At 49.4% G+C, this 11,270-nt stretch overlaps 1 pseudogene; it reads right to left on the bottom strand.

The window, feature by feature from the left end:
• Positions 1 to 5,037: 5,037 nt before the first annotated feature.
• On the bottom strand, positions 5,038 to 5,589 carry LOC123326027 (annotated as a pseudogene).
• Positions 5,590 to 11,270: the final 5,681 nt, after the last annotated feature.

Here is an 11,270-nt window from a genome sequence, read left to right as displayed (position 1 = left end):
CTGCACCTCTGGGGCCTCGAAACCACAGCCACGTCAGCGGGTGAGGTGGTGGGGCCACAGAGGCCGTGTGCGCAGGTGTATGCCAACATGTATGTGTGGGGCCAGCACGGGGAGTGTGGCTCCCTGGCCCGGTGTCCGCCCCCCCCAGGAAGGCGGATGGGGTAGAGGGAGCTGGACCTCCCCCGCCGGGTGGGCACAGAGTCCAACCCTCTGACCACAGGCCAGGGGAAGGAACAGCCATTTCTCCCACAGGTTCTCACTTCTCTCAGCAGCCATGCCAACAACCACAACAAATGTCTCTGGAGCAGCTCAAATGGCCTCACACGGTCCCAGGCACCTGGGAAATATCGGGGAGTGCCACAGAGATCCCTGCCATCCTGGGGCCAACGTTCTCGGAGGGGCGACACAGTAGACAGAACAGACTCTGTTGTATGTAAGGAGATGATGGGTGTAATGAGACATCAGGGAGGCAGAGCGGGGCCAGGAGATGGGCAGAAGGGTGCAAGGGGGTGGTGTGCATGCAGTCAGGCCACAGTATTAAATTGGGTAGACCAAGTAGGCTCCACTGGCAAGATGATAGGCTGACAAATGCTTGGAGAGGGAGAAGCCAAGCAGGGTCTGGGGAAGAACATTCCAGACAGAGGAAAGGACTAGAACAAAGGCCCTGAGGCTGGAGTGTGCCTGGTCAGGACTGAGGGAAGGGCAGGCTGACGTGGAGGATGGACTGAAGTGACCCCATGCCCCCAGCGCCTCCTCACCTTGCTCCAAGCGAGGGTCCAATTTCCAGTGAGTTAAAGAAAAAGGATCCTCTGGTACCTACCTCTGGTAGGAGAGGCCAACGGGTTCTCAGAGGAACCAATGTCTGGAGAAGGGGACAGAGAAGGAAAAGGGTTTAGACCAGAAGGAGCATATGGAATACTCTGGGGCGAGAGCTGGGGAGGAGGCCTGAGGCCTGGGGGCTCCTAAAAGAAGAGTGGGGGAAGGAGGAAAAGAGTGGAGCCAAGCTGCCCTGGGGCCCACAGGCCTCCCTAAGTGGGGACAAGTCTCTGGGGTCCAACAACGGGCCCCTGGGAGCTCACTGAGAGAATGTAGTGTGGACTTCCAGCCTCCTGCCAGGAGAGTCTGCTGGCCACCCTCAGGGAGGAAGGAAGCCAGGGGTGCAAACACTTTCTGGCCCACCGGCCTCAGCCTGCTGGAGGCCACCAGACCCGCCTGAAAGACCCTTCTGAGGTCAGTGTCCCTCCCTCCATTAAAGAAACCCGCAGGGGAGGCGGAGGGAGGGGCCCATTGACCTCAAGAGATGTAGCTGAAGGTTGACCAAGGGCAGGGTGTGCACGCAGGCCCACCCTGCCCTGCAGTCTAGGAGATGGATTCCCCTCTAAACCAGCCAGACCACCAGCAAAGGACGGGAGGCTAGCCCGTGTGGTTCTGACGGACGGGGCAGTGGGAGAGTGGGAGGTCAGGAATCAGAAAGGGGAAGAGGTAGGCTTGGCCTGGGTGTTTTAGGATGGGAGCAAATCTGAATGGATGGAGGGGAGAGAGAACACCTCCACACACTCACGCATTTGCACACACAGGCCCACCTCACAGGCTCACACACACTCGGGTGCTGAAGCCCCCACACACGTAGGTTCTCAGAGCTGGGGACATGCATGTACACCCTCACACAGCCAAAGTAACACTCAGACGCTGGGGACATTCACACTCACACAAGGCACGTGAGCATGACAAGAGCCACGCACAAACTTACACACTCTCATTGACACAGCTTGGTTCCCCTGGGCACCGGAAGTACATAGGCCCTTTGGAAACGGGCCTGGGGGGCAGGACGAATTTGTGTCTACAAGACAGAAGGAGAAAGGATGGAATGTGGCAGTGGGTCACAGATGGAGATGAGGGGACAAATAAGAAGACTCAGAGAGGGGTGCCTAGGTGGCTCAGTTGGTTAAGAGATCGACTCTTTGGCTCAGGTCATGATCTCAGGGTCATGAGATCGAGCCCTGCGGTCAGGCTCTGCACTGGGCGTGGAGCCCGCTTAAAATTCTCTCTCTCCCTCTCCTTCTGCCCCACCCCCCTCTCATGCCCTAATGTGCTCGCTTTCTCTCTCTTAAAAAAAAAAAAATTGACCCAGAGAAGTCATGTCATAGACACACCGTCATGCAGACCATACACATCCCATTACCAGTCAGCCTCAGACAGATCCCATAGCCTTCCTGCCTGCCCAGGGACACCACTTAGCAGTTCTATGGCATTGTGCAAGTCACTCAGATGTCCTCTTCTATAAAATGAGAATTTAATAATACCTGCTTTCCATACTAGATTGATTTACTGAGAGTTGATAGGTAAATCCCGCCTGCTGACCTCCAAGAAACCATCAGAATCCGGCCACTTCTCCCACCTCCACCATGACCACCCTGGCCAGGCCACCATCCCACTGGCCTCCTGCCCCATCTTTGCTCCCCACTGCAACCACAAACCCCTCCTCCAAACCTGCCCCTGTGTTTGCATCTCCTCCACAGTAAAAGGCAAAATCCTGCCAATGGCCCACGAAGAGCTGCCCTCTCTCTCCTGTGGCTCTCAGCTCCGGGCACCCCGGGCCCCTGACTGTTCCCCAAACACCCTGGCCATCCCCTCTCCCCAAGCCTTTGCGCTGGCCCTTCCCTCCGCCTGGAATATCCTCATGGCTCTGCCTTCAGGATTGACTCAGAGGACCTGGCCACACAGTGCGGCCTCTCCTCAGCACTCTCTAGCCCCTTCTCCGGCTTTTTTCTTCTTAGCATCTCTCACCATCTGAACACCACATAGTTGATGAAAACTTTTGTCTGTCTCTCTTATCAAAATGTAAACTCCATGGGGACAGGGACTTTCGTCTGTTGTATTGTCTGCATCTAGGGCATTACCTGGGTCATAGGACTCAAGAGATACTGAATGAATGAATGGATGGATGGAGTGAGATAGCAAATAGGTAAGCGTTTAAAAAGCAAGGTTAAAGGGGAGCAGCCAATCCTGAATGTGCTGTCCGCCATGTTCCGAGAATTGCAACCGCAATATGCCTTTATTCTCAAATGACCCTGGGGAAGAAATAGAATTATCCCTGTATTACAGATCAGAAGCCTGAGGAGGAGAAAGATTTTGACCGATGGTTGGTGAATATTGCCCTCAAAGATGACCACCAACAGTTCCTCTCATCACTGTATCAAATACACCCTTCAAGACTTGGAGTCTGGGGGTGCCTAGCTGGCAGGCTCAGTCGGTGGAACATGCGACTCTGGATCTCACGGCTGTGAGTTTGAGCTCCATGTTGGGCGTAGAGATTACTTAAACTAAGAAAAAAAAAAAAAAAGACCTGGGTGTCTGTTTCCCTCCCCCACCCCCTTGACTCTGAACTGGCCTTGTGATTTGCTTTGGCCAATGGAATGTGACCAAAGTGATGACCTAAGCCTGCCTTAACTTAAGAGACCTGGCCTCCTGGGTCAGTTATATTTGCAGAATCCAGAGAAAATGAAAATGTGGGGCTCCTTGTTGAAAAGGTTAAAAAAAAAAAAAAAAAAAGTCATGAAAGCTACTAAACTATAAAGCTCTCCTTTCTTCCATAGTCTCTCTCTCAAGTCATCGTGGTGTGTTTTTTAAATTAATTTAAGGGACGCCTGGGTGGCTCAGTCGGTTAAGCAGCTGCCTTCAGCCCAGGTCATGATCCCAGGGTCCTGGGATGGAGTCCCACATGGGGTTCCTTGCTCAGCAGGGAGCCTGCTTCTCCCTCTCCCTCCCTCTGCTTGTGCTCTCTCTGTCAAATAAATAAAATCTTAAAAATAAATAAAATAAATTTTTAAATTTAAATTCAATTTAATTAACATGCAGTATATTATTAGTTTCAGAAATAGTGGTCAGTGATTCATCAGTCTTATAAAACACCCAGTGCTCATTACATCACGCACCCTCCTTAATGCCCATCACCCTGTTAGCCCATCCCCCCACCCCCTCCCAACATCATGGTGTTTTTTATTTGCTACTTAATGTTGTTCTAAGTAAGAAAAAAATTTTAAATTTAAATACTAGCATGAGGGGCGCCTGGGTGGCTCAGTTGGTTAAACGACTGCCTTCGGCTCAGGTCATGATCCTGGAGTCCCGGGATTGAGTCCCGCATCGGGCTCCCTGCTCGGCAGGGAGTCTGCTTCTCCCTCTGACCCTCCTCCCTCTCATACTGTCTCTCATTCTCTCTGTCTCAAATAAATAAATAAAATCTTTAAAAAAAAAGGGGCGCCTGGGTGGCTCAGTTGGTTAAGCGACTGCCTTCGGCTCAGGTCATGATCCTGGAGTCCCTGGATCGAGTCCCGCATCGGGCTCCCTGCTCGGCAGGAGTCTGCTTCTCCCTCTCATGCTCTCTGTCTCTCATTCTGTCTGTCTCAAATAAATAAATAAAATCTTTGAAAAAAAAAAAAAAAAAAGAAAAAAAAAAATACTAGCATGAATTTTACTGTTCAGCTTTACAGTACTGTCAGTTTCAAATGAGAGCATTTCCCACATATGTGGAATCACGAAAATTATGCAATTCATATTCCATAGCTCATATATGCATATGTACTTCATTGTTACCAGAACAGTGGAAACACTGCACAAAACTAACTCAGTTTTATTTCTGCTTTTTTTTTTGTCTTTACTTTTTTTTTTTTAAAGATTTGGGGCGCCTGGGTGGCTCAGTCTTTAGGCGTCTGCCTTCGGCTCAGGTCATGATCCCGGGGTCCTGGGATCGAGCCCCGCATCGGGCTCCCTGCTCGGCTGGAAGTCTGCTTCTCCCTCTCCCGCCCCCCCTGCTTGTGTTCCCTCTCTCGCTGTATCTCTCAAAGATTTTATTTATTTATTTGACAGAGAGAGAGAGCACAAGCAGGGGGAGCGGGAGAGGGAGAAACAGGCTTTCCGACGAGCAGGGAGCCCGATGCGGGGCTCGATCCCAGGACCCCGGGATCATGACCTGAGCCGAAGGCAGACGCCTAAAGACTGAGCCACCCAGGCACCCTATGGCCTTACTTTTATTTGCATTTATTTTATGCTGAATTTATTGCCAGTCATAAGTCTCTGTTTCTTCAGTTTCTTCTGGGATAGCTTTTTCTCCTGTGCAACCTCCTCTCCTACTTTGGGAAGAACCTGCTCATTTTCAGTAAGGATCATCTCAATGTGGCAAGGAGAGCTCATGTTAGGGGTTTGTCTGACCATGAGCTCTAGAAGGTCGGGGGCTTTGTTCACTTGGATGTGCTCCCTGACCAGAAAAATCTACAGCTAAACCCTTAAGGTCAGCATTACACTTTATATTTTTAAGCACATGCAGCAAGAATTTAGTACTCTTTTTTGGGCTCCTGACTGCATGCTCAGCCCCCACTGTTTGGCGTGAGCAAGGCTCCACCATTTATCTACAGAACAGCACACACTGTTTCTGTAAGTGCCATCTCTCATAGACTTGATGACTTTTCACAAATGCATATCCAGGATGGCCTGGACAGTTTCTCGGGTGTTCTTAAAGGGCACACAAAGATTTGACTCTCTCCATTTAAGTGATGTCATGGGGTTTTCTGGGTCAAGCGAATAGCGAACCATTTTCAGAGATCACCTCAGACTGCTGATGAGAAGAGCTTCTCTTCGTGGCATGCACACATGCTACCAACATTTTCTACCTTCAGCTTGCTGAGGAGTAAGGAAGGACCAAAAGGAAAAGGTTCTACATAGGTACAGGGAAGCAAAGAACAGGGCAGACACAGTAACTGTACAGATCTCCTCAGCTCGTGCACATGCTCCATCGTCCCATCTGACTTCACTTCCAAAACACAACACTATGTGGAGAACAAATGAGCTGTCCCACCAAGCCCAGCCCAAATTTTAGAACTATGAGCAAATAAACAGTTACTGTTTTAAGCCACTGAGTTTTGCAGTGGCTTGTTACACAGCCGCGGCTGACTGATACAATGGTTGAGATCACACCGTTAGGGTGAGACCGCGCTGTGGTTGAGCCCACGTTGGTCTGCTTCTCAGGTCCATATTCCTTTGTGTCCCACCCAGGCTTCCTTACAAAAGTTTCATAATATAACTCCTATTTTTCTCCTTGGAGAGTTTAGGGTTGAGCTGGGGGCAAAGGTTACTTAACTGCAACAAATCAAAATTATTATTAGAGCTTGGAAGAAGCCACATCTGGACTCGATATGGGGAACAGGGGACTGGTGGGTGGGTCAGGACTGAGAACAGGCCCAGCCTCTGTCCAGAGTGAGCCTGGGCCCAGTGGGGTGTTTGGACATCTGTTTTCCGTCCTGATTCAGTAAATAAAGCTGCTTTCCTCTGCTGACCCTACAGGAAATGGGAGTCAGAAGTTCAGCTGGCCAGGAATGGACCTCTCCTCTGACAGAAGCCCTCGCACATGCCTGAACAAGATGCAGAATGCAGGGCCCATGCAATTTATGTTGCAGAGAAAGAAATTCTTAGGACCTCTGTGGTCAAGGAATCAGATTTTCCTCATTTAATCAATGGCTATTGTCCCTGTTGTCAGCTATTAGCATATCAGATTATTATGTCAGGTGTTTATTCTTTTGATCCCATGGCTCATGCACTAGTAAAGATGTTTTCAGGGGCGCCTGGGTAGCTCAGTCGTTGGGCGTCTGCCTTCGGCTCAGGTTGTGATCCCAGGGTCCTGGGATCAAGCCCTGTATCGGGCTCCCTGTGCCGCAGGGGGCCTGCGTCTCCCTCTCCCACTCCCTTGCTTGTGTTCCTGCTCTCTGTCTCTGTCAAATAAATAAATAAACCTTAAAAAAAAAAAAAAGATGTTTTCAGTGGCCAGAAACACAGAATTTCTATTCAGTTGGCTTAGACAATAAGGAAAGTGTACTATCTCACAGAACAAAAAGTCCAGAGGAAGGGTAGCTTCAGCAGAGGTTAATCCTGCAGTTCACCACCATCATCATCAAGGACTCCGGCTATTTCCTCTTTTCCTTCCCCTCTGCCATTCTCAGCATATTGCCTTGTCCTTGGCTAGCTCTCCTCATGGTCACAAGATGGCTGCTGCTACCCCAGACATCATATTGGTACACAACAATGTCCATAACAGTAAAACAAAACAAAACAAACCCAGGAAACACCTCATCCTGTGTCCCCTTTTAAGATCAAGGAAAATTTTTCCCTGAAGCTCCTAAGAGACTGTCCCTCACTGCTCATTGGCCAGAATTGAGCCATATCCCATGCCTGAATCTATCCCAAGCAAGGGGGATAGTTCCACTATTAGTGCCACAGTACTAACCCTGAGTCCAGAAGGAGATGGACAAACACCTAGAACAAACCTGAGCTCAGCAGGTACTGAGGGGAGGGGTAGGGCCAGTGGGGAGGCAACCGCAACCAAGCCTGAGTGCTGCAGCTCATTTGTTTGGACCTGAATTTTTTTCCTGGGGAGGAGGAGGAGAGGATCGGTATTTAGGAAGTGAGCCAGGCCCCCCAGATTCTATTACTTGACCAAACTGCCTCACAAAGTACTTACAAGGAGTATATGTCACTTAAAGTACACACTGGAAGCATATAAAAACTCAGGGATCAAGGCGGGGACATTGGTCCCTCAGCTGAGCATCTGTTTAGGTTCTTAAGAGCCTCATTGTTGGAGTTAGGCCCAGTTGTAAATTCTGGCCCTGTCCCCTTCTGCTTTTCTGATCTTGTACCGATTACTTCATCGTTTTCTATATGTACAATGAGGATAACAATAGCCACCCCCAGACTGTTTTATTAACCAATACACTGTGTGACATATCCAAGAAGGTCAAAAAATATTGTGGGCAGATGGAACCATGTGACCCAGCTTGGCTGCCTCCTCCTACAAAGGCACCCCCTCCCTCCTTGAGCCCATCTCCCTCCTCCCAGCCCCATCCATAGGCTCCAGGCTCTCTGCTCTCACATCCCTACTGCCCCTCACCCACAGCACTTCCTGCCTGGGCTGCCCGACCTGATACCTAGACGGGGTGTCCCGTCCACATTCCTGATCAGGAAACTGGTTCCTCCGTGGCTGCCCACCCCCACGGAATCACGGCCCACGTCCCGATGTGTCCACACTCCAGGCCCCAGCACCTCTCCATTCCCATGATACCGACTTCTCTGTATTTACTGGTCAGGGCTCCTGGCTGCAAGCAACGGAAAGCTCACGGACTCCTTGAGCCCGCTGCAGAGCCAGGTGCAGGAGCCAGGGAGGACCGGACTGCAGCCAGAACCTCAGCCCAAATCACAGCTCCAGGACAGAGCAGGGAGGACCACAAGGCTCTGCGGCTCCACTGCCACCTGAAAACTCTTCCTGCTGCCGCTGCCGCCCCCAATGCTGTCAGATACATCCCACCTCTGCTGCTTTGCATCACCTGCTCGGGAGTCAGAGTTCATGGGAGGGTGTATCTGATTGGCTGAGCCAGGTCACGTGCCTGCAGTGCAGCCGCAAAGGAGGCCGGGAGGGCGAGGTCTGGTTTCTGGATTGGGAGGAGGTCTCTGCCTCCGCACGAGGCTCACGAGGTAGGAGATGCTCCAAACAGATGCTGGAGAGCCACAGAAAGGGTAAAGGTGCACTCTGCTGGGTGAGCGACCGTTTGCTCCAGAGGGACAGGGCCTGTGGCTGCCTATCCCGCGCCCGTTCCCAGCGTTGGGAGTGGCTGTGCTCTCCACTGGGCTTCAGGGAAAGTCTCTGGTGATCTGACTCACCTGGAACCAGGGACCATTAGCCTTGATGGGGGAACCACACCTTGGGATCCCTGCAAAAGAAGTTGAAGGACTAGCAGAAGACCGCCCAGTTCTTATTTTGCCAAGTAGGAATCTCAAAAGCAAATAACAACCTACTCTCTGCTGTCACCATCATTCAAAGGGGACAGCCTAAGCACCAGTAAAAGCAAAATGACAGGGGAGAGCCTGATTTTAGAGTTAAGCACAATCCTTAAAGCTAAATACATGTTGGCTTTAAGAAAAACTCGTCCAGATTTTTCTAGTTTGGCTGGACACATATGAAAAGGTCTGACACAGTTGACTTTGAACATGGACCGTGTGGATGAGGAGAACCTGTTTATCAATGCTGAGTTTCCTGATTTTGTTAACTGCAGGGGATATGTAAGTCCTACACTGGAAGAGAGCATCCTTGTTCTTGGGAAATACACCCTGAAACCTTGAGAGGTAAAAGAGCATAAGGCTTGCAATTTTCTCTCATATAGTTTGGGAAAAAATTGTAGACACACACACGCACACACACAACACAGGGATTCAGACAGAGAAAGAGCAATAAAGGGATAAAATGTAAACAAGTGATAAATCTGAGGAAAAGGTCTACCAGAATCTTTATACTCTTCGACTATTTATACATTTGAAATTATATCAGAATTAAAAGCGCCCCCCCCCCAAAAAAAGTTAGCAGTGATTTTCCAGAAGCATTGGTTTCTCTTGGTGCATTACCTATTTTGGTACTGTTTGAACTTGAGTGAACACATGTGATGTTTGCTATCAGAAAGAATAAAACACAAATGACAGAAATTAAAGAGAAAAAGGAAAGACCACAACAGACTCCGTCTAGCATTTTGACACTCGCTGATCTGGCCTAATTACTCTGTAGTTGAGGGACACAGTAATTGGCCAGATTTATCTAAGTCACCTTAAACTCAAAGAAGAGAGGAACAAAGGAAGGGAGGGGCCTTAGGAATTGGGAAAAGGAGGAGGAAACCCTGTAGGGTCCGATTAGAAGAGGCCCTATCTCTTTCCTCTCCTACTCTCAGTGCGGTTTCAGTTCCCCTGAGTTTGAAAGAAGAAACAGTGTTTTGCAGGTATGCCCTGTCCTACAACTTCAGAAGGCATTACTCACATGCCAGTCTATGAAAATGGCTCCTCCTGGAGTTGTGCAGTAGACACCCTACACAGCTGTATGCGGCAGCCCTGAGAGAGTCATTTGCTGTTGTTGTTGTTGTTCGGTGGCAAAGAGGTGTTTGGGGAAGAGACAGGAATGACTAACACTGTGGTCTAGAGATTAACCAACGAGTGATTCCATCCATTCAGTCAACCACTATTTATTGCCACAGATTATATGCCAGGCATCATGCTAAGGGCTGGGACTTCCAAGCTTGAAATAGGTGTACTCTCTAGGGAGGAGCTGGGGGGAGTGACAGGGATGGAGAGGCAGCCCTCCCAGGACAAAAGCCAACCTACCCCCACCTCCTCCCCATCATCTGTCCAACCTTCTCCATGCTTCAGGCCCTCCTGGAAGAAATCTCCAGACCCCTCCCCTTCCCCACCTCCCTCAGCAGAATAGACTGGGGCTTTCTGCCTTTTCTGTGGATCTCCTCCACTGGGTGGCCAAAGCCCCTTGGGCTCCAGGCTGCAGTGCATTTCCTTCCTCCATGTGACCTAGAATTGATTCATTCATGCATTTGTTTGTTTTACTTCATTTATTCCACAGGCATTTCTCTGTAAATGAGATTTATTTTAATGAAAAAAAAAAAGATATGTACCGATTCTTTAAAAAAACATTGAGGGGCGCCTGGGTGGCTCAGTCGTTAAACAAGCGTTTGCCTTCGGCTGGGGTCATGATCCCAGGGTCCTGGGATGGAGCCTTCCATTGGGCTCCCTGCTCAGCGGGGAGCCGGCTTCTCCCTCTCCCACTCCCCCTGCTTGTGTTCCCTCTCTCGCTGTGTCTCTCTGTGAAATAAATAAATAAAATCTTAAAAAAATAAAAATAAATAAAATAAAATTTTAAAAACAAAACAAAACACTGCTTTTTGGTCTGTGCCAATCTGAAAGATGAAAATAGTATCTCTTTTTAATTTGCTGTCTTCATTATGTTTGCAAACCACTGTATTCCTTCTTCTTACTTCTCTCCAACAGTATGTAAGGAGCCGGTGTGCACCAGGCTGCCCATCCTTGCAGTCACATAAGCAAAGTGCCTGGACCTACAACATGTTTAAGGGCCTACAAAAAGATTTGAGATCCGGGGTTGGGGGCATGTATTGGCTTCAAAGTATTTTTTTTTATGATTTTATTTATTTATGTGAGAGAGAGAAAGCACGAGACGGGGGAGGGTCAGAGGGAGAAGCAGACTCCCCGCTAAGCAGGGAGCCCAATGCAGGACTCCATCCTGGGACTCCCGGATCATGACCTGAGGTGAAGGCAGACACTTAACTGACTGAGCCACCCAGGCTCCTGGCTTCAAAACATTTTTTAAAGGCAAGAAAATGGAAACTCTAATGATATTATTTAATGTCACCCAAACAAAATCTTATGGCAAGCTCGTTAGCTGG

The sequence above is a fragment of the Neomonachus schauinslandi genome, chromosome 10 (genome assembly GCF_002201575.2).
Source record: "Neomonachus schauinslandi chromosome 10, ASM220157v2, whole genome shotgun sequence".
NCBI classification, from domain to species: Eukaryota; Metazoa; Chordata; class Mammalia; order Carnivora; family Phocidae; genus Neomonachus; species Neomonachus schauinslandi.
Note: the sequence above shows the minus strand (reverse complement) of the source record. Positions and strands in the feature narration are given on the sequence as shown.